This window comes from Protopterus annectens, chromosome 1.part0 (assembly GCF_019279795.1).
Source record: "Protopterus annectens isolate FY-2018-M chromosome 1.part0, PAN1.0, whole genome shotgun sequence".
In the NCBI taxonomy this organism is placed as follows: Eukaryota; Metazoa; Chordata; order Ceratodontiformes; family Protopteridae; genus Protopterus; species Protopterus annectens.
In genome coordinates, this window is record NC_056725.1 from 1,607,498,572 (window position 1) to 1,607,522,689 (window position 24,118).

Sequence of the window (24,118 nt, forward strand, 5' to 3'; positions counted from 1 at the left end):
TTGGAGCTCTCCTGGGTGGTCTTAAATTTTTTGGCCCTTCTGAGGAACTACTTGAGCAGTGGAAGAGAGAAGAGGGGAGGTTTTGTGTTATAATGAGCTGAAATGGCTGAGGCGTGAATTTTTAATGAGGAAAAAGACAGGCCCTTGTGAAGCATCTCAGTTAAATATTGTAAAATCTGAGGTAAATTGGGCACTGCTGTGCTCATCCCCTGAGACTGGTTCCAGGCACAGAATCTTTTCCGTTTTTCAACATAAGATTTTCTAGTACTAGGCCTCCTTGCCTCTAAAATGACATCCATCACTGGTTTACCGAGGGATGGTACAGAAGAGCTTAGTAATTAGCCAAGCTGCTAGGTTCAGTGTTTGAAGCTGAGGGTGCAGAATCTGGTTCTCCTGCTGAGACAGCAGGGTAGGAGTCTGAGGCAGGTGCCATGGGGCCAACAGTGACACACTGCGCAGGAGGGGGTACCAGTGTTGGTGTGGCCAGAATGGTGCAATCATAATCATCCTTGGTTTGTCTTATTTGATCTTTAGTAGTACTTTGGAGAGCAGAGGCAGGGGGAGGAAGGCATAAACTGATAGGTTTTCCCAGCTGAAGGACAGAGCATCCACTTTCCAAGCTTCTCTGTGGGGAATCCTTGTACACAGTTTTTCCAATTGATAGTTCTGGGGGGAGGCAAACAGGTCTATATCTGGGCTCCCCCATTTGCTTGTCAACATGTTGAAAATCCTAGGTTCCAGTTTCCACTCGTGTGGATCCATGAGGGCTCTGATTAGTCCATCTGCCAGTGTCTTTAGTTTTCCTGGCAGGAATTGAGCTTGTAGATGTACTTTTTAGCTCAAGGCTGTGTTCCACAATGCCATGGCTAGTCTGCAGAGGGGGTAAGAATGTGTACCCACTGCTTGTTTATGTACCACATAACAGTGGTGTTGTCTGTCTTTACCATTAATTGTCCTGGAAGAATATGGTCCTTGAAGGCTGTCAGAACATTCTGTACAGCTAACATTTCTTTATGATTGATGTGAAGGTGCATTTAAATTGGGTTCCATTTGCCCTGAATGCACTTCCCTGCCAGGTGCGCCCCCCCATGCATAGTCTGATGCGTCTGTTGTTAGAGTTTGGGCGGCAGGGGGTAGTGTGAATGGTAGTCCCTTGTTTTGGTGGCAGGTCTCTGCCCACCAAAGGAACTCTAGGCATAGACAAGGAATGATAGGTATCATTGCTTCTAGATCCTGAGAATGTTGACACCATAGGCTTTTTAGATACCATTGTAGTTTCCTCATATGCAGTCTTGCATATGGAGTTAGAAGAATGCAAGAGGCCATGAATCCCAAGGCTTGTAGTATTTGCCTGGCAGATAGCAGGGTTTTTGTGACCACTTGTTTGAAGTAGGTTGTCAAGTGAATTTGTTTCTCTGGCATGAGGAAAGCCATCTGGGAAGTTGTATTCAAGCTTGCTCCCAGGAATATAATTTGTTGACAGGGTACCAGGTGTGATTTCTTTTTATTTATGGTGTACCCCAGACAAGTTAGCACCCTCTGTACAAAAGCCAGATGATTCAAATGTATGTCCTGGTTTTCTGCCTGAATTAGACAATCATCCAGGTACTGGTATATTTGAATATGTCTTTGCCTGCAAAATGCAATGACTGGAGCTAGGCATTTTGTGAGTACCCTGGGTGCAGTAGATAAGCCAAAGGGCAGTGCAGAGAACTGATAGTGCATGTAGCCTGCTTTGAAGCGTAGGTATTTTCTGCAAGATTCCCTGATTGGGATGTGCAGGTATGCTTCCTTTAAATTTGGTGCTGCCAAACAGGCATCTTTGCTTAGCATAGGAAGCAACTGGTGAAGAGTTAGCATCTTGAATTTTGGAATCACCAAAAAGGTGTTTAGAGTAGGTAGGTCTAGGATAGGATGTCATGAATTGTCTTTTCTGGGTACTAGGAAAAATCTCGAGTAGAAACCTTGTCCCTTTTTCTCTTCTGGTACCAATTAAATAGCCCCTATGCTTAATAGAGAGAATACTTGCTTTTGGGCATGCTTTGGAAGTAGATCCGGCCAACAGCTTGGAGTTGGTGATGTGTGGAAGTGAAATCTGTATCCTTGGCACATTATAATTAAAACCTATTTGTCCTGGGTAATGAGTCCCCAGTTCATTGTATGAAGTCCAGTCTTTTCCCCCTAAGGGGCAGTCAGTTGAGAAGTGCTTGGAAGTTTTAAAAAGAAGTCATTGAGACAGTTTACCATAGGGAGGAGTTTTATTACTCCCAAATTTGGAAGTGGAGCCCCCCCACTGCTTAGTCCTGTGCATCCCCTGGGACTGAAGCCTGGGTGCTCTGCTGGATCTGGGTTTGGACTGAGAAGGTCTGGAAGAGGCAGGAAAGGACCAATTCTTAGAAGGTTAATGCCTACTAAATCTTGGAGGTTGTACTTGTAAAAAGTCTTCAACAGTTTGCATAAATTTAGCTTTTTCCTCCATCTTTTTAAGAACTTCTTCTGCCTTGTTGCCAAACAGGTGACCCTGATTTAAGGGATCATCCAGTAATTTCACTTTAACATGATCTGGCAAGGATTGCTCCTTAAGTCAAGCATGCCTTCTAAGTACAGACCCAGTTACCGCAGCCCTGCAAGATGCCTCTAGTGAATCAAAACCACATTGCAATGTATGTTTACCAACTTGTTCAGCAGAATGCATAAAATCCTGTAAATCCTTATTTTCAGCACAATCAGGAGTCAACATCATTTTCTGTTTAAGCAATCCAATAATATGCAGCTGATACTTTAACATATGAAACTGGCAATTCAGGGCCCTAATGGCCAAAGTTGCAGAAGTGTATACCTTCTTACCCCATCTATCCAGCGCCCTGGAGTTTCTATCAGAAGGGGGTAGGATTTTTGGCAGTAGTAGCTTTAATGCCCTTGGGTCCCTGTGAAATGGTTTCAGGATGCGCAGTAGGATTTTTGAAAAGGACCTTGCGAAAGTCAGGAACCCTGTAATATCTATCAGGTTTTGTGGAAGCAGGAGGTAAAGAGTCAGGGGACTTGCTAGATTCCAAAAAGGCATCAACAACAATGTCCAGTACAGGAGGTATAGCTAAAGGCATGTACTCGGGCAGGAGTAAGAAATCCCTAAGCCTCTTTTTAGAATCAGAGAAATTCTGACTTTCCCAATGAAAAAGCTCCCTGAGAGTATGCAAGGTTTCACCAAAAGAGAAATCCTCTGGGGGGTGGGGGGGGGGGGGCAGAGGGAATAGAGTTCTCAGCATCAGAATCCTTACAGGTAGATAAGGGTAAATCCTGGTCATCAGAGGAAACAGAAATTTCAGAATCCTGGTCAGAAGTATCATAAGCAAACTCAGTCCTAGGTCTCTTACAGGGGGAAGGTTGGCTTACCCTGATTAAAGTAATAAGGTATTCAGTCATTCTTATCATTTGTTCTTTAGGCATAGAGGCCTGACCATGCGGTTTGGGCGTCAGTTTTCTAGGCATGGTTCGAGTTTTAGGCCTTGAAGAAGAAGATGGCACCAGTTTAATATACAAGTCAGTAGGCCTGAATACACCCTTAGAAGCCGGTGCCTGCACAGCGGCTCCAGACCCATCCAAGGTAGAGACGTCCGCAGGTTCCACAGTTGAAGCATCTTGCAGCATACCAGACTCCAAATGGGTCTCAGTAGAGACCTGCTAATCTTAAGTAGCAGGTATCAGGGGCTGCAAAAGCGCCTCACTGAGTACTGGTGAACTGGGTGGACTGTATCTGTCTTTATCTTTGCATTTCTTCGGAATGTCAATAGTTGGATGGCTTACCGAAGACATATCAGGATAATTGAACCGAGCACCAAAAAATTTAGATGCGCAAATATACCGATGACGGATAGTTCGTGGTTTAAATAAGGCACAAAACCGACAGAGAGGTACGTCATGGTCAGGGCCTAGGCAAGGGATACAGTATGAATGAAAATCTTTATGAGGTATTTGCTTTCCACAAGAAATGCAATTATTTACTTTTACTGACATCGGTTTAGAGCAAGAAAATGTTTCCCCAACGGGGTACTTAGCTTTTAGTTGAAGACTTCGGTTCTGAAACTCAAAAGCGAAAATTTCAGGAGTCGGCTGACTGGCACTTGCAAACTGCTTCTGCTTCGGGCACCACAAGGCAAGAAAGACTGATGTAATGACATTGGCTGCATGTTTTATACCCCTGATGACCTGACATCAAGGAAGAAGAGACAGCAACTGATGCAGGACCCAAGACTTTGTTAATCAGGCCGACTGAGGGTTACCTGCAAGCAGATAACCCAAATGTAATGACTGCAACAGTGAAACATGAAGAATATCGCTGGTTATTTGGTTGGATGTTTATTTCAATGAGTTGGGAAACTCAAGTGAGCAGTGGGATGCTGCTTGTTAAGTAAAGTAAGCGAGTGGAGGTAAGGATGCTGCTTATTTGGTTGGAGTGAGTGGAGTCATGCTGCCCTAAGTTAACTGTTATATGGATGTTTATACTGTGATTAATAAATAAAAATGTTGGCTGGTGTATAAAATTTTTGTTTTATGGAATTTCAATAAAGGTCGTCAAATGCCATTTGGTATAATGTGTGTTTATTGAAGGGAACTGGGACAAAGAAAGTCAAATGCATGTCTGAATGTTCTTTTCTTCCAAAACATTCCCACAGGTGAGGCAGAGCTGACAATATTTAGTGTGCAAAAGAAACATATCATTTTGACAAGCTGAAGAACATTCTAGAAACATACAATGAATTTAAAGCAGCAGAAGTCTGCAAAACTACACAGTGTTTTTAAGAGTATCATGAAATTCATAAGCAGTGAACTTTTAGTTTATTATACTATTAAACACAACTTTTAACATTTGCGCTTTGTACATGATGACTAAACATTATTAAATTCTAATGCCATTTACTGCAATTTTTTTATCTCCCCTTTGTTGACTAGATTAGTGCCATTAGACTACTAGCCTCTTTTCAGGGAGACCCAAGGTGGTGCTTATATTACTAGGGGAATCTTCACCTATGCTTTAGATAGATACCATGAAATTCTTTACACTCAGCTGAGCTACCAGCTACTCAAACAGAGTGGACATCAGACTAACATCACAATCTGAAGGACGGCATGCTCAAGAGAACAGCACCTCTTTAATGCTGCACTGCAGTCTCAGCAATTGTTAAAATTAGTCAGATTACCTGGAGTGGGAATATACCCCACAGCTTTCTGGTGTTCCATTGTCAAAGGGAAGCATGCTACCCTTTGAGATCCTGTCACTGACAATTTAAAATGTTCAGTGGAATGCAGACAACTGAGCTGAGTTTGCTCATAAAAGTGAAAACATATGTATTTGTAAACACTGGATAATTAAGACTCATGGTGTTGTCTGCTCAACAGTGTTAGTAGTATTAGGCAACTGTCAAGATAAGGGTAAAATAGAAGTGACTGAGCAGTGATACAACCAAATTCATATGACATAATATTTATGGTAGTCGGGTACACCTACTTCCTTTTTTTGTTTTACTGAGTTTGTTTAATGTGCACAGTAGTTAGTTCATCACCACATGGGGTGGAACATGATAGTAAAGTACCCATTTTTCAGAGTTAGCTTCATATAAACTGATGCCCTTAATTTCTCTAAGACTTTACCTATTTATAAATGACATTACTTTGGTATGTGTTGTGTTTGTCTGTCTGTTTGTCTATCTAGCAACCTAGCTAATACATATATTTTGATCAATGTGTAGTTATATATTATATAGTCATATAGATGTTGATGTTTTCGTGTGTGCTGATGACTTTGCATTAATGTCATTGTCTTGTGACTTGTGTGATACCATTGTCTTGTAACTTGCTGAAAGATTTATGCAAGAATCTTTTCCTTTTACTGACAGGGGAAATATATGCATATATATATATATATATATATATATATAGATATAGATATATATATATATATATATAAAATATACACGCCCTCACACACACACACACACATAGAGAGGGAGATGTGTGTATTTATGTATGTGTATATATATATATATATATATATATATATAAAATATACACGCCCTCACACACACACACACACACACACACACACACACACACACACACACACACACACACACACACACACACACATAGAGAGGGAGATGTGTGTATTTATGTATGTGTATGTATATATATATATATATATATATATATATATATATATATATATATATATATATATGTATGTATAATAAATAAACAATATACAAAATAATATATATAACATTAGTAAAGTAACATAAATAGATAAACAATTCAAAGCCCGTTGGTAAAACAATGCTGAAATGTTTTTACAGTGTCTTTATTCGCATTCATTTCAGAAATATTTCCATTTCCATTTTATAAATGAATATGAAAAATGGCTGATAAGTGAACTCCTGTGAGCCTCAATATTCTAATCAATTAGGTATAGTGTTTTCAAAAAGTGGCTTTGTGGTGTAGAGTAAGAGAGTAATCTGCTTGATAAATACTTTATTTGCATTCAGTGTTTACCCAAAGGATTGGCTGGAGAGTCTTAATTCATTAAACAATAATTTCCATTTCCTTTAGGGAGAATGCAGAACCAAGATAGCAGCGTACAATGGTCATTGTGCCCTCCTGCTTTCAGACTGCATCAGATTTACAAATTATCTTGAAGATAGCTCACTCCATTCCAAGTGGGATCATTTCCTCTGTGCAGAAATATGATCAGAACAATCTACATGTGAGACACTGGGCTTGAGTTAGTTTTGAAATTATGCAGGCAAAGTGATAGCTGCAAATTTACATAAAACTCAGCTGCAATAACTCTGCATGTAAACAATTGTAGCTCTATTTTATAAAATCATGTAACACATAGTCTACCATTCAAGTAAACATGTAAGAATCGAACGGTGAAGACATTTACCTGGAGTGTCCTATCTCCCAGAAAAATGTATGATAGTAAAAACACTTTGGGAAAAGATTCATGACTTAAGTAGTGTATAATGAACATGTGAGATTTCCTCCAGTAGTATATTAAACATTTCATGGAGGTTACATCAGCTTCTCAGCCCTGCTGATAAGTTAAGAAGTGTGTCTCTCTACCACCTCCTCCAAGGAATAGCTATTTGACTTTGTATGTGAATATGTAGCACTGTGTGACCACAGAAGGACAGTGTAGAGACCATAAAACTCTCATTTTGAATGTACCCCTCCTATATGAGTATGGGATATGTTTAAATTTGCTACATCGTTTTAAGTGGGAAGGGATTATGTTTCTTATACCCCTGAAGTAAGGAAGTTGAAATAAGTAAGGAAATTGAATGAAAAGCAGAGCACATGGTTTGGCATAACTGTCTGTCTACTGCCAAAGCTGAACAGAAAGGATTACAAGAGTTGGAAGAGTGAAGTAAATTAAATAAGATAACAAAAAAGATGCATTTTAACTGTATTGTGGATATTTAGCCAAATACTGTGTGATAAAGTTAATGCTGTAAGGTCCTTCTGGAATAAGTCTTGTCAGAATATTATTTATATTCATCTGCCATGCTAATTAAAAGATTGCATTGCATTGTTAAAAAATACATTGTACTACATTATCAACTGCATTTGTTAGAAAATGACTATAGCATTCAAGAAATACAGTTAGGCTATAAATCATTAATGCAACAACATCATTAACATCATGCTAATGTCTATAAACTAGATGAGCTAAAGTAAACAGCGACAAAACGATATCCTCTGCTGCAGGTAGGAAAACATCTCTATGCAATCTGCTATGGGCCCAGTCTTCAGCACATACATAAAAAGAAGTTAAAGTATGCACAATGTATAGCTCTACTCCCCAAATATTTTATTATTTAATCTTATTAGGAGTGCATATTAAAGACTAGTTCCCAAAGTGAAGGGTGAGACTGATCGTATGTTATTGGATGGAGGATATGTGTGCTGCATATACCTTGGCAACAAAGCTGTGTGCCTCAGCAAACCTAAAATGGACACTAAGGATGCAGGTCAGAACCCAGGCACAATGAATGCATGCCTGAAGCAAGGAATGGTGGCATACGAAGAAGGACGCTGAGGCCAACAATGGCTAACAGTTTACAAGACACCTCAGCTGTGTACCCGACAGCTGATCAGAAATACAGACAATGTTGTGTACCCCACTGCACCTTTGTGTAACACTGTCATTAAAGAATGAAGAACAAAAAGAAATTCAGTCTAAATTTCCATGTGAAAAACAGAAGTGTGATATCAATACAGTGCTACAGATGTGACCAGAGAGGTTAGGAAAACAGATGTATAGGACAAATACAAAGAATATGCATGTAAAGACATGAAAAGACATCATAAACAGGTTAATGTTTTCATGTGACACCAGCATCACAGAGCACAAAGTTCAAACCAAGAAACAGAAACACTGAAGAGTTATTCTACAACCGCTTTGACACAGATCCCAGGATGACGATAGAAAACAATGGCTGCAGAATGTAACCAAGGAGCAACTTCAGGTTAAATGTCTTCCTTAGAATCATAGGTTATTACTAGACTAACTGCCTTATAGGCCATTTAAGCCTAGACAGTTACCCCATGTGAGAATCAAACTCTGCACCTTGTGTTTGTAAGGTAAACACCTTAATCATTAGGCCAACATCCCACCCATAAATGCAAGACAAACAGTTGTAGGGGGGAATCAAACCCTGGGCTTTGTCTAGTAGCACATAATCTCCGCACCAAACTGCCAGAATGAAACAGGTCAAAATACCCTACAGCCAGTTTATGATGTGTAGATATTTTGTACAGTTATTGTATCAGATATGTTTGAGATGTAGGACAAAAAATAATAATAAAATATACTTAAATACATAGTAACATTTGGATAAACATAGGTTCTGTTTGACAAATAATTTATAACTTTTTATGTAAGAGAATAACAATTAATATAAAACACTAATGCATCCCTTGCAGAATCCTGACTAAACTAATTATACATTGAAGGTTTGGCTCTGAAAAGTAAAATTGCTTTCTTCAATTGCTACACAACTGAAATTCCTTGCTATATGACTTTCTAAGACTCAACAAGATATAACAGTAGAAGTCAAGTATAGTTAGAATAATATGTATATGCATCCTTTATATCAGAGGAGGCTGCATTATTTGTTTTCTGCTAAGAATGGTATATAAGAAAAGAGTATGGTATACAAATAATTTAGAAAGCAATGCCTCCAATAAATGCATGGTGTGTCAAACTTGGGTCTATATTAGAAGACCGAATGTTAAGGTGATCGAATACCTAAACATCGATCTTCTAATATCGAAAGCAAAAAATGGCAAATGGCTGATTTAACGCAGGGAAAGAGTTCCCTGGGCCGTTCGCCAGAGTTTGATATTTCCCTACTGTGGAGCAATCTCAGAGTTGGTATATTTAGTTGGGGAGGGTGTGGGGTGCAAAGCACCCCACTTAATTTAGATGTAAAGTAATGTTTTTTGTGTTGTGGCCGAGGGACGTGTTTCCCTGGGACATTCAACATTGTGCGGTTCGAAATTAGAAGATCGATGTTTAGGTATTCGATCACCTAAACAGTCAGTCTTTTAATATAGACCTATCAAACGTATATTAATGGTGGGGAACTCAAGTATGTCATTATTTTCATTGCGTTTTTTTCACTGATAGAAGCTCAAGTTTGATTTAGTAAATATAACACTTAGCTTTATTAGAGGTAACAGTACACTTTTTAAATGTAAGATTGTCTATGGCTTTCTCATAGAGTAAATACACACATTTATGGAGACTGTTCTTAAGTGGATTAGGATAGTATTCCATTTATTAACATGCAGTGTGAATACAGGGAGTATTGTTTTTAGGTTTAATTAATGAACAGTTTTTAGGTTTAATTATGAACAGTTTTGTCAGTGTAAGGTTGAATGATGGACTAAAAAGATGGAGATTTTTCAGGGTTGGGCAGTAGTTCAAAGGTTGTAATTAATTATGAGTAGTTAAGGCAGTGATGTGATCTGTAGTGTTGGTTGGTTGGCAATTTGGCTACTTTATTGTAGCATATTTCTAGTTTGGCTAATGGAGAGGAGTTGAAACTGGTTAGAATCATAGGAGAGGCATATAATAGGCTGAGGAGTAGACAACAAGTGGGTATGTTTTGCTTAGCAGAGTCAGTAAGTTAATGTGTTTTACTCTATGGAGGCAGCCTAGCTTTAGGTGTGTCTTCATTATGGCTTGCTGAAGGTAGAGATCAAATTTCAGGTGGTTGTTTATAATCATACCTAATAGTTTGGTGTAGGATACCAGTTCTATATTGATCTTGTTGTATGACAATACATTAAAGGTAGTTTTTTTGGGAGGAGAGATTTGTGGTTGAACAGCAGGAGTTTGTTTGTTTTTTGTATTCAGGAGGAGTTATGAGTTGTCAAGCCAAGCTTCTACAGATGAAAAGGATTTCTTGGTAAGTGTCTAGAGCATGGGTAGTGCCCTAGCAGCATATATATGAGTGGAGTCATTGGCATATTGTACTAGTGTGGCCTCTTTGTCTGATGTGTTTAGGTTGTTGATTAAATAGTAGTCATTCTAAGATGGAGCCTTGTGGGACCTAAAAAACAAAAGCAGTTAAGTTAGGATAGCCCATAGGAAGAGAGTTTAGTTAGGAGGATTTGATAATTGACTATGTTGAATGTCTTGGACAGATCCAGAAGTAGGGCTGAGGCTTCAAGATTGGAAATTCTACTGTGATTTTTTTTCCTTATAAATCTGAAGCTTAGAAGGGCAGTGGTTGTACTCTGATTGGGATTGAAAAGCAGTTTGCAGAGACTATGAGGTATTCAGATGGAATTTGGACAGGGGTAGTGGTTGGTGTTGACTTAAGTGTGCATAGGCATTTTTTAATTATAGATGTTGGCACTGGAGTGAGTGTGAATATCTGTTGTGGTGTGGGATGGCTAGATTTGTAGTAATTCTGCTTTTCAGGAGGGTGGCCATTTTTATTAGTGTGAGTTAAACTGTGAAATATGGCAATGGGAGTTATTGGTTGGGGATGGGCTGGGTTATGTTGATTTGCTATGACTGACACACACTCAGTGGTAAGAGACCTGGGCACACAGGTTGAGAGCAACCTTACCTTTAATCATTCATATGTAAGTGCATTGTATACCAAAAAATAAAGTTATAACCGCTCTGTATTCTTCCCTCATCAGGCCAATAATTGAGTGCAACACCCCTTTTGGTATGTACCTTTGCAAGGACCTGCAGCAATTAGAAAGACCACAGAGATTCCTCACAAGGAAATTTCAAGGTCTTCAGCATCTGTTCTATGTGGATCATCTGAAATCACTGTCACTTTATTCTATTTCATACAGACTACTCAGAGGTGTAATATGCCTTGCATATAAGACAGACTTTGACTCTGGTTTATTGGAAATGTTACATATACAGAAGTCAAATGGTACACGGGTTACTTGCTCTAAAGACCTTAACCTGGTATGTGACAATAATAAAACCCCCCTGGTGGGACAGATTTGTCTCCCAGAGATTACCACACCTTTGGAATGGACTCCAACTTCATGTCAAACAGAGCACCTCATTGGCCCTCTTCAAACGCAATCTGGATAATTATATGGGTAACTATAAATTCTCCATAAAGGTTCCACCTGTGTCCCTCTTGGACAGGTGCAGTTGATGATGATCATGGAAATAATGGTAGAACTTGGCTAGGCTTGCAAGGGCCCTAGGCCCATTAGGATAGTGACTTCCTATGATCCTAATATATTTATTGATTTCCAAAAGTTTTTTGAATTGTTTGATGAAGAATTTTGAGTTTTGCTATAAAAAGATGTTTGTCTTGTTTTATGCATTGTTTGTTATGGTTCTTTAATTGCCTATATTGTTGCAGGGCTGTTTAAGCCTTGGTAGCCATGACTTCCAGGTCTTATATCTAACTTGCATGATTTTTTTTTAGTTAACTAACAGGCTCATTTGTTTTTAACTCTTTTGGTTCTTTAAAACATTTCTGTATAAAACAGCAACTTCACCTGTTTTTTGTTGGTTCTAGCTGGTCTGAGTGTTTTATTACCTGGTGGGAGTATTTCTGTATTTTTGCTAATTGACTATAGTAAGGTTTCTGTGGCTATGAAGAGATCATAGGAGTTGTGGACTATAAAATCATGAACTTCTGTGATTTTGTTATAGAAACTTCTTAGGTTACAGTGTAGTATTTTTTGTCCTAGGAGATTGCAGAAGTAGTCTGTTGCTGTTTTGGGGTGTGTGGGGACTGGTTTGGTGGAGTCTGTGGTTAGATATGTGGGACTGGGATTGGGATGTATATCACCTCCCAATATTATTGCCCAGTTAGGAATGTGACTATTGAAGAGACACTAATGTTTGGTTTTGAGTTTATACATAATTTGGTATAATGGTGCTGCTTGCTTACATTTCAGGGTAATTATTTTTGACTATGCTGGAGGAGATATTTAAGAATGTGCTGTGGTACTCTGGTTTAAGTATAGTGTAGTAGGTGTAGGTAAGTAATAAGTGGGAGAGAAACTTGTGGTAGTTGGTTGAAAGTGTGAGTATAGTGAGAAATGCTAGTGACAGAATGTGAAGTAGTGACATATTTGGGATTTAGAAGACTGTTTGGAGATGTGATAGAGTGTGGAGGGATGCAATTATGTGTAGCAAAGACTAATGGGAGAAAAACGAAGAGCAGAATATGTAGGTATAGAGATAGGTAGACAGGGGTGATAGTTAGAGATAGGAACGAGGATGAATTCACATGACAAGGCATCCCTGTTTCTTAATCTTACAAAGAACATGTGCTAGTTTAGCTGGATATAGAGAATAGATGATAGCCAAGCATAAATGTGTCACAAAGTACTTAAGCCTCAGATAGTACAATCACTAAGACTTTGTTCTTAAGGGAGCTTATCAAGCATGATCATTGTTTATGCTATTTTTTCTTCCCTGCATTGAATTGTATCTTAGTTATTTAAAGACCAAGAACTTGAAGATCCATCATTTGTTTATGTCAGATGTTGGCATGCACTGGAGCAAAGCTTCAGCGGTTGTAGTAAAGCTGTAAGGTTAGCAAACTGATGCACTCCTAAATAAATAGCCACAATTTCTCTGTCAAATGAAGAATACCTTCACACTTTACAGCCCAGTAAATTCTATATATTCGACCACTGTCAGGGGGTTTTGGTAGACGGTGTGTAGAGTATCATAGATTTAAACATTTGTCGATAAGAAGGGAGGAGGCCCGAGAAAGGGAGAAGAAACTTTTGAACTAAACAGTTGGGAACTGATTAAATCTAGGCACACTGGTATGATATACTGAGGTTTAGGGAAACAGAGGGCTGAAAAATGTTATCTTAAAGACAAGCATGTCTACAAGAATGGACACATGAAAGAGACAAGAAATAAGGATTGTTGCATGAAAAATATGCAGGAATATTAAACTGATAAGCCTACTACCTCACTTGCATATGAGACTACTTAATAAGGTGTTGTTGATCCAAAATAAACTATATAAAGGTGAACAGAAAGAGGGTCAAAGGTGCTACACATGCAGAAAGTAGAAATGTAAGATTTTTTGTACGTGATGAGTTACATGGATGAGATTTGTCTATGGAGGAAGGCCCAAGTAATGTTTGGATATTTATGAAAAATGTTGGATATTTTTTGATTTTTCTATGTGGAGTGCAATGTGCTAGTAGCACCTGGCAGAGGTATGAAAGTGAATTAATTTTGAGCATGTGGAATAAGTCAAGAAGCCAAGTGCAGAAGGCTGGAAGGTCCTTTAACAGTGGGGAAGGCAGTCAAGTATACAAGGTGATTCGGGTAAAATTATGGTGGGGCATCAAAAGGTAAGAGATTGCTGGGGGGCAAAAGAATGCTAATTTAACAATGTCCCTTTTTGAAATTGAATATTTATTTCAACAAATTTGTTTATAGAACACGTGGTGAGATATTTTCAATATGTAGACAATTTGATTTTTGTTTGTAAAGGGGGCTGGGAGAAAGTGGACAAATTTATTAAATCTTTGCAAAATAATAGGTTTTATTTTAAATTTGATGGATTACAGGTAGGTAATCAGGTTAACTTTCTGGATGCAAACTTTAAAGGCTTGGGTGATGGTTCCAGTAGGACTTCAGTTTGTAGGAAAATTGGGGGAGGGAACACATTTTTACATGGTACTAGCTGCCATCCCTCCCCCCATCTAATTGCTTCCTTGCCTTACGGGGAATTTTTGTCTTAGTAAACTTTGTAATAATGAAACAGATTTTGATAAAGAAGTACAATACACAGCTAAGATGTTCATCCAGAGAGGGCATGATATGAATTAAGCCAAATATGCTTTGGATAGAGTAATTAGTAGACAACATAATGGGAGAGGTGTAGTTTATAGGACCTGCTAGGGAACTGGATAAGGATAAAATAGATGATTTTCCTTTTTTCAACTATAATACTTTATGAGTTTGGGATATTAGTGAGCAAGGAATTGGTGAAGGGAGATTTATTTTGTTACTGTTTTTAATGTTCTTGATAGGATTATTAAACTTTTGTATTATTTTTGGCCAATGTTGTTTAAGGACAGTAAGTTGGCCAACATTTTACAGGGAAAACTTCTAGCTTTGTATAAAAAAGGTCACAGTATAGCTGACATGGTGGTTCATAGTAAGTTTAGAATACCAGATGTCAAGTTTGTAAACAAATATCCTTTAAAAAAGCTACTTTTGCATGTGGGAATTGTTCTATCTGTACTCATGTAGTTAATAATTTCTTGAAAATAAATGGAGTTAGTTTTAGTCCATATCAGATTTTTTTCATGTAATACCGCTGGAATTATTTATATTTTAAAATGCTTGTGTGAGAAATTTTATATGGGAGAAAGTCAAAGGATGTTTAAAGTGAGATTTCAGGAGCACATTAGATATATAAAAAATGGGTGTTATGATAATCTTTTAGTAGTTCATTTTAGAAATTATCATTCTGGTGATTTCAAACATCTTAAGTGTTGTATTTTAGAACAAATCAATGTACATATGGGAGAAATGGTTTCCTTGAAAGATAAATTATTGCATTAAGAAGCCATGTTCATTTTAAAATATGATACATTAATTCTGAAAGGATTAAACACTGAGTTTAGTTGGAAATATTTAATTGACTGATATTTGTAAAGTGTTAATTGTTTTATTAGTTAGACTATTTATTGAGTGTTATTCTGGTATTGAATGTGCTTCATGAAGGTATTTTTGTCGAGGCGCTAGAGGTAAGTAAAGTTCCTTTCATGTGTGGCTGTTCGTATTTTATCGTTTTGGTGTTCTGGTTCTGTAAATTTATGGTGGGGGCATCAACAAGTGAGAGATTGCTGGGGGAATAAAAGAAATAGTAAAACTTTGTGGAGGTAGACTTGAACCTATATGATAAGGAGGAAGAAGTACAGGTGTGTAATCAATCTTATTTCATGTATGTTTTTTGGGAAACCTGTGGTCCCATTAGATTTAGTCATATTAGTTGAATATGGAATGCCATTCTATGGTTTGAGTACATACCAGTATAGTGGAGTATCTGGGCTATATTGTCAGAAAATGCATTTAGCAAGACAGGAACGTCCTAAAATCTGCCCAGATTTTTGAAGCTAATGAGTTGCAGATGTATTAGTGTAAACAGGGGATCTGGATTATGTTTAATGGAGACTATGGTTATTTTCTGGGAAGATGTAAAAAGTAAATCATTATGAAGATGTGTTGCAGGTGGGATTTGATTGGTTAAAATATGTAAGTAGATATGTGAGTTGCTGCCAGTTTAAATCTCTTTTGGACCTGGCTGAAGCCTGTAAGCTTCCATGGATAAAACACTCTCTGAGATGCAGGGCTGTCTTATAAGGCAGTTTCAATTGGCCCACCATAAACTAGTATCTTAAATGTTTTTTATTTATTCACAAAGAAGATAAAATGGTAAGGTGTGTCTCCCTCTTGATAATTGTATGCAACACAAGTATTTGCTAGATGTACTGTTTAAGAACACACTAATAAACATTATATCAAAATTCTAAGAAATAATAGTTGAGAACTAAAAGTTAATTCCATCTCATATTATATAATACCTCAAAATCAAGGTGCAGTGCCTCTATACAGAATCTCATTTGTCCTTGATGTTGTTGGACAGCATGCCTTTTCTGTGAGTGATCCAGCTGCTTAGAAATCTGCTACAAATAATCATAGAAGCTAGAGGCAATGGTAAGTTTATCTTGTAAATCATTTAACCTCAGCTACCTAGTATATATGATTTAAAGATAAGGGGTAAATAGATCAGCCAGAGCAGGTTTAAAAGCTCTCATTAATCTTTTCTAATTTTATGGCCTTTTCATTTGGAATGGAGTTGAAGGATTTATTTGTGACCTGATTATCTTGTAATGGGTCTTTAACTGTGAATGATCTCCCAGAAATATCTTTCATTTTTAAATTATTTAAAATTGGTAAGTTTTAAAATCAGGGCTTTTTTGCAACAGTGTGCACCATTATGATGTACAAGCACCTCAGCCATGGTAGCAGTGTCTTCTCCTTTAAGGTGAACCATTTATATATATATATATATATATATATATATATATATATATATATATATATATATATCACATCAACTTGAATGTAAAAATGTATGGAATTTAAACTAACCCTTCCAAGAAGGTGAGTGTGTGTGTGTGTGTGTGTGTGTGTGTGTGTGTGTGTGTGTGTGTGTGTTCCTGTATGACAGAGAAGGTATGTCTGTTGCTGTATAAGAGAGAAGGTATGTTTGTGTGTGTGTTGCTGTGTGAGAGAATAGGGTTGTGTATGCATATATCTCATCCTCTTAAGTGCAAGAAATCTGGATAAACCCTGACATCATGAGGGAACAAAAATCAGGAGAGATTTTAAACATCGCTCTTATAAACTTAGAGAGTTCCCAGAATAATAACATTTGTGTTAACATGCATTTTCAGAAGTATATGAAGTCTGAAACTCAAATGTATGTCATTATTTAGTAACTGCAATCCTCAGATCTTCCCAGTGGTTTGCCAGAAAACCGTACCTTTGTGGAACAGTCCAAAAATATGAGCAAAAATCTGTACATTCTGGTAAATATGGACAATTGAGAGGTATATGTGTGTGTTGCTGTGTGAGAGAGAGAATGTGTGTGTGTTGTTGTGTGAGAGAGAGAGAGTAGGTGTGCGTGTGTTGCTGTGTGGGAGTAGGTCTGTGTTTGCATACCTCTCAATCTCTATGTGAAAGAAATCTGGACAAAGCCTGATATAATGGGGGACAAAAATAGGGCGAGAATTTAAATATTGCTCTGATAAACTTAGAGAGTTGCTAGAATGTGTTAACGTGCATTTTCTGATGGCTATGAAGTCTGAAACTCAAGTGTATGCCATTATTTAGTGACTGCAGTTCTCAGATCTTCCCAGTGATTTGACAGAAAACCACATATTTTGCAAGGAACAGTCAAAAAATATGAGGGAAAAATCTGTCAATTTGGTGAAAGTCTGGACAGTTGAGAGGTATGTGTGTATTGCTCTGTGAGAGAGTACAGTACGTGTGTGTGTGTGTGTGTGTGTGTGTGTGTGTGTGTGTGTGTGTGTGTGTGTGTGTGTGTGTGTGTTGCTGTGTTAAAGGTATGGTGTGTAATGTTCTATTTGTGGGGGTCAGGTTAGTCAACTAACGTGATCAGGCTTGACCCTATAACTTGGTTACAGGAGACAAGAGCCTGAATCCTCTATGCCAACTATTAGACTGCTGAAGGAATTCTGAGCTTCAGTGAAGACAAGAGCCTGAATCCTCTACACCAACTACTAGACTGCTAACAAAATTATAAGTTTGAGTTTCAGTACTTTTTCAGGAAGTTATGACTTTTCAGTGCATTTTCATGGAATTATGAGTTTCAAAGGAAGGGAAATTTACTGTTGTTCATGCTGTCTGTTTTTAATGTATAACTAACTGTTTTGCTTAGCAAATGGCAGTCACTGTGCTGTAGAACTTGAAGGCAGTGTTAGTAGCATAATTACTTCTTCCTGGTTGGTCAGTCATTACTTATTGCGATATTACCAGCTTACCATTTTTTTTAAATGTAACACAATATAGGCAATTAATTCTTCAAGGGTAGCAGGCACTGAATTTGGAGATGAAACACTGAAATGCAAAGTTGTTTGCTAGAACAGCCTCTTCATTAGTTGCTGATCTTTTTAAGGTGGAATTATTCAGATGACTTTTACTTCTGAGGAGATTGTGCTTATTGACTGATATTGGTGGACTGTAATGACAGAAGTTTCAGTGACCTTTTTATGGTTTTAATTTTCTGAAACTGGTAGTTTTGTCATTGGTTCTTACATTTTGTTTTATTGCTTATGGAAGAATGCTCAAAACTACAAATTTAAAACACACTCTAACAAGTGGTGCTGTATTATACAAGGAATATAATTTACTACAATCAGGAAGATGAATCAAAGAAGGCGTGCATGTATGCATGATCCTAAAAATGTGTGCAAGGAGCTTATAGTTTGAAAACTGCTCAGAGGTAAACTTAATCCTCCAGTGGCCAGATGCATTTTCTTTGAAAGTGGGTATCAATGCCCTTTCAATGAATGTGAGCTTCAATGGCAGAGAAGTTTACTGTTCATGCTAAATCTGATTGTGAGACTGTATTGTTTACCAAATGGTTATCAGTGTTTGTGTTATTTTATTTCAATATCTGTAATAATTGTAGAAGTAAATAAGAAAATGGTATGTGCACTATGTTTGAACTTTGTTTATTGTAAATGGGGAGAAATAGCCAAGTAATGGAACACTACAATGCCTGGGCAGGGGGCTGCTGTGTGTGCATGGGGGGTGCAGGACATTATATCTTTTTTACTTTTTAGCCTAATTAATCTCTTATACCACTGATTACCCATAGTATATCTGCAAGGTTTGTACCTAAATGTAGAGAATCTAAAATGTCCTTCACCTCAAAACCCTGTCTTAATCTTCCTATCTTTCATTTCTTAGGTTACTTCATTATTATAATTCTGTGTGTATTGTATGCACATGCAGAATGTCATAAAGGCTGCATCTCTTTTGATTTATGGCCAATGATTTCACAAACTGCAAAAATCATGGAACTTTTAGTCACTTTGTAAACTAGTTAATTATACTGTGTGTGTAATCAAAGAGGGAAAGGAGAAATAGTACTGGCACACCCCTTCAAAAAAGTATAAATGAACAATTACTGAAATTGGTACACCTTGTTTGCTGTAGCATAGACTAGATCCAGGCCTGCTGAATCTAGCTTTGTTTATATGCTTGTTGTTTGTTTGCTTGTTATTTCCCTGGAACACTAATTCCACCTAATACGTGGCTTCTCAGCACTTCTGTGGATCACTAGTGATATCTGCATTGCTTACTGTACTTATTTCCTTGTTTCACTTGAAAGAAAGTTACTGTTTGTCGTTTTTGCATTTAAGTTACCTGTAACACATTGCACTTAAGTTACCTGGCACTTGCTCACTAAAGCAATTATATAAGTCAGCACTAAAAATTAAAAGCACTACACCCACACTCCCCACTGGCCCTTGTTTTCAATTATTAAGGAATTCCCAATATTATTCTAGCATGTCCAAAGGTCAGTTGTCAATCTCCTCTCCGGTCCAGCTGGTGAATCTGGGAATCTTGAGGTAATGTTACAACTGCCTCATGTACACAGACAACCCTCTCCTCCTACCAACAAATTCCAACACATGTGAGAGATGCAACCATATAGTCAAACTGGAGGCTAAGCTCTCTCAACTCAGTACTGGCATAACCAGTCAGGAGGAGAAGGAAACCACACTCACTACAATTCCAGTCTCACATAGACCTACCACGACAGCAAACCAAACACATAATCACACAAAAACATACTCGGAGGCTCTAAATAATGATCTGCCTAAGCAGCAGAGACCTCCAAAGCAGACACCCAAGCAACCGCTACCCCAAAACAAAACACGTGCAACACATATCTCACAAAGCCAGTGTGCCGAACAGTCACAGCTCTTAAGACTAAACAACACACCTGATACACTTGTAATAGGTGACTCTGTTGTCAGGCACACTGACGTCCCGCTCACCAGGCTGAACAAGGAGAGGGTCAGGGTGAGCAGTCTGTTGGGCGCTAGGATCCGCCACATAACACAAGCACTCAGGTCACTCCAAGGCAAGTACAAATATGACTCAGTCATTGTCCATGCTGGTGTGAATGACCTGAGCCGTACCTCCCCGGACTACATGAAAAGAGACATAAAGGAGCTCTCTGAGCATGTAGCCCAGGCTGGTATGACCCTGACCTTGAGTAGCATCTTACCCTCACCAAGAATGATGCCACAATATGAAGACAAGATGATCAATTTCAACAATTGGCTTAAGTACTGGTGTCATTCAAAGGGGATCCAATGCCTGTCAGCTTGGGATGATATGCTCGACAAGCCACGATGCTTCGATAGGGACGGCTTGCACCTGTCACCCCTGGGCTTTCGGATATTGGCAAAGGCTCTTGCTACCCCCATAGTGCCTTTTTTAGGCAAGGCTCAAAAGACAAACCCACGTCCATAGGTATCACAAGGGATAAGAAACTAAGAGTAATGCTACTCAACGCCAGAAGTCTAAACCTCAAGATGCATGCACTCGAAACTCTCCTTAGCATGGAGAACATCGATATCTGTGCAGTAACAGAAACCTGGTTCAGGGCTTCCAAGAGCACCCCAGCACTATCAGGTTATACCTCATACCATGCTTTTCGGCCCCAAAACTTGGACCGAACCACAAAAGGAGGGGGAGTATCGATATTCATCAAAGATACCCACACCTCCAGGTTGGTGGCAAAGCACGAAGCATCAGAGACTATCCATGTGCAACTAACAGGGGGTAAAACTGCCTTCCAGTTTATAGCCTGCTACAGACCACACTCCCAAACCCAGGAACCCCACTCGGCCTTCCTGAGAACACTGGAAAATATGAATGTCTCTCCAAACACCATTATATTGGGTGACTTCAACTACGCAAACATAGACTGGGAGCATTACTCTAGCTCCAACACCCTAGCCCAAAGGTTCCTAGAATTTATAAACTCAAATGCTATGGAACAAATTGTTACCACTCCCACAAGAGGAGAAAACATACTGGACCTGATCATCACCAACATGGGGACTCTATGCTCCAGACCAGAAGTGTATCCCTCACTGGTAAGATCAGACCATAAACTAATCTCACTGGATATTCACATCCCGACCCCAACCCCTGCCCAGAAAACCACAGTGAAAAACTTCTCTAAAGCAAATTTCACACTCCTCAAATCTGAGGTGGAATCCTTCAAAGCCCCCAGGCCTGTGGAAAATACGGCCCAGACCGCAGAATCCTTTATAAACACATTCTATGAACACCTTCAGGAATGCATGGATCATGCGATCCCAAATAAAACCAAGACCCAATCCTCCAAAGGCAGACTTCCTGTATGGTGGACCCCAGCCATAAACAAACTATACAATAGAAGGAGGAAGCTACTAAATGATAGAGCAAAATCCCAAAAAGGGAAGGCATCACTGATCAGTATTAGCAAAAAACTACGGGCACTCATAAAATTGTCTAAGGCCAGCTTCGAGAGAAAAATTGCACAGGGCACTAAGGATAATCACAAGGCTTTCTTTATTTATGTTAGGAACCTGGGTGGTAATTCCCAGATATGCTCAGAATTAATCCAAAATGACAAAAAATACACTGAACCCACAGACATTGCCAACATCCTAGCTGACAGGTTCAGCGCAAACTTCTCCCCCCCCTCCCCACCAAAAGGGCAAATATCTATCCCAGCAGAGTGCTGCCCCCTGACATCTCAGATGCTCAGGTAAGAGCCGCCCTCTCCAAAGCAAAAAAAACAGCATCAATGGGCCGGGCTACGTCCTACATGAACTCCAAGAAGAGCTAAACCCAAACATAAAACTACTGTTCAGTCTCAGCCTTACTACAGGATATGTGCCCAAAGAGTGGCGTACAGCAACAGTGGTCCCTCTCCATAAAGGTGGTGCCTCAACGGATCCTGGAAACTATCGCCCCATAAGCCTGACTAGCTTGGTCTGCAAAGCTATGGAAAGGATCATCATGGACCTCATAAATAAAGATATTGGGGACCTACAGACACTGGATCCTACCCAGTTCGGCTTTGTTAAGGGCAGATCCTGACTCTTAAACCTGGTTGATTTCTTTGAAACAGCCACCAAGGCCATTGATGAGGGGAAGGTGGTCCACACAGCCTACCTGGACCTCGCAAAAGCCTTCGATACAATACCCCACTCGGGCATTATAGATAAGCTCACCAGCTTAAATATAAACCCCTATGTCACTAGATGGATTGCAAACTGGCTCAAGGACAGAACCCACATGGTTAGAATTGCTGGAGCCATGTCAGACTCCAAACCAGTTACAAGTGGTGTCCTACAAGGCTCAGTCCTGGGACCTCTCTTGTTCGGTATATATTTCTCGGAGGTACAGGCCAACACGGAAGGACTGTGGCTGACCAAGTTCGCAGATGACTGCAAACTGGGCGCCATAATCGACTCTCCAGCCGACACAAGCATCCTCCAAAAGGGCCTCATAGAAACAGACAACTGGTGCCAGAGCCAAGGCCTCAAGCTAAATGCCAAAAAGTGTATAGTCATCCCCTTTGGCAAAAAAAAGTGCCCACAAATTACCACATAGGTGGTAATCCATTAAGTACAGAAGAAGTAATTAGGGACCTGGGGACCCAAGTTGATAGCAATCTCTCAATTGACAACCACATGGCCAAAGTGGTTAGAAAAACATTTTATATAGCCCACCTAATCATGAAGGGATTCACATCTAGATCAGGGGAGGTCATCGTGCCTCTTTACTCATCCCTCATCAGGCTCATAATTGAGTACAATGCCCCTTTTGGGATGTACCTTACCAGACACCTGCAGCAACTGGAAAGACCCCAAAAGTACCTCACCAAGAGGATCAAAGGGCTCAAACAGATGCCATATGCTGCCCGGTTAAAGAAACTCCAGATCTACTCAGTGGCATACCGCCTGTTCAGAGGCGATCTGTGCCTGACGTATAAAGCCATGTCCAACCCGGAATTAGTGGACATGCTGCACCTCAGAAAATCCAAATCCCATTGAGCTACGTGCTCGAGAGACTTGAACCTCAGCACTGAAATAAACAGGACATGCTGGAGGGACAGATTCATAACCCAGAGGCTCCCTTCACTCTGGAATAAAATCCCAGTCCAGGTTAGGCAGAGTCCCTCATTGACTCTCTTCAAGAGGAATCTTGATGAGTGGATGGGAGATCATAGGTTTACCCCGGGTATCACTTCTGTGTCACTGTTAGACAGAGGCACAGTATACTAACCTCGAAAAAGGGCATAGCAAAATAAATTTAAAATGGGTGGCGAAAGCCAAACACATTCTGGCTAGGCTTATAAATGCCCTAGGGCAGATAGCCTAGTATGAACCTATGAACCTATGAATTATATTAACTTAAAGATAATGCAGGTACATTTTAAGATTACTATCCATTGTCATCCTTAATAATTTGCTGTGAGAAGTGTCTTCATTTGTTGTATTATTAAGAGAGAAGATTTTATTTATTGTTTCATGAAAGAGGATTTTGAAAAAAAATTTGTATTTTTGAATGGGGGTGGCCCAAATGCAATGCATATGTAATGCCACCCTTTTTTTTTGCAAAAGAAGCACTGTTTGAAATATCTATATTTTTATTTATCTGTTAATGAGATATATTTACTAGACGATGATATCACTTTTCAGGGTGGCCTTGGGATCACTACCCAGTTAAATGACTTGCTTAAAATCCCATAGTATTTAAATGGGTTGTATTGTTTTCTGCATACTTTTGAACTGTTTTAGTTGATTTGGTAACTTGTTGAATAAATGTGTCAGTGCTGATTTCTTATCTGTAATGTGTCTGCATCAGGTCATATATAGATAGAATCCTTAGGCCAGACAGCATCACCAGCCACTGAACAACAAATGTTTTGCCATACTTGTAACACTTTACAATTGTTCTTTTCTTTAA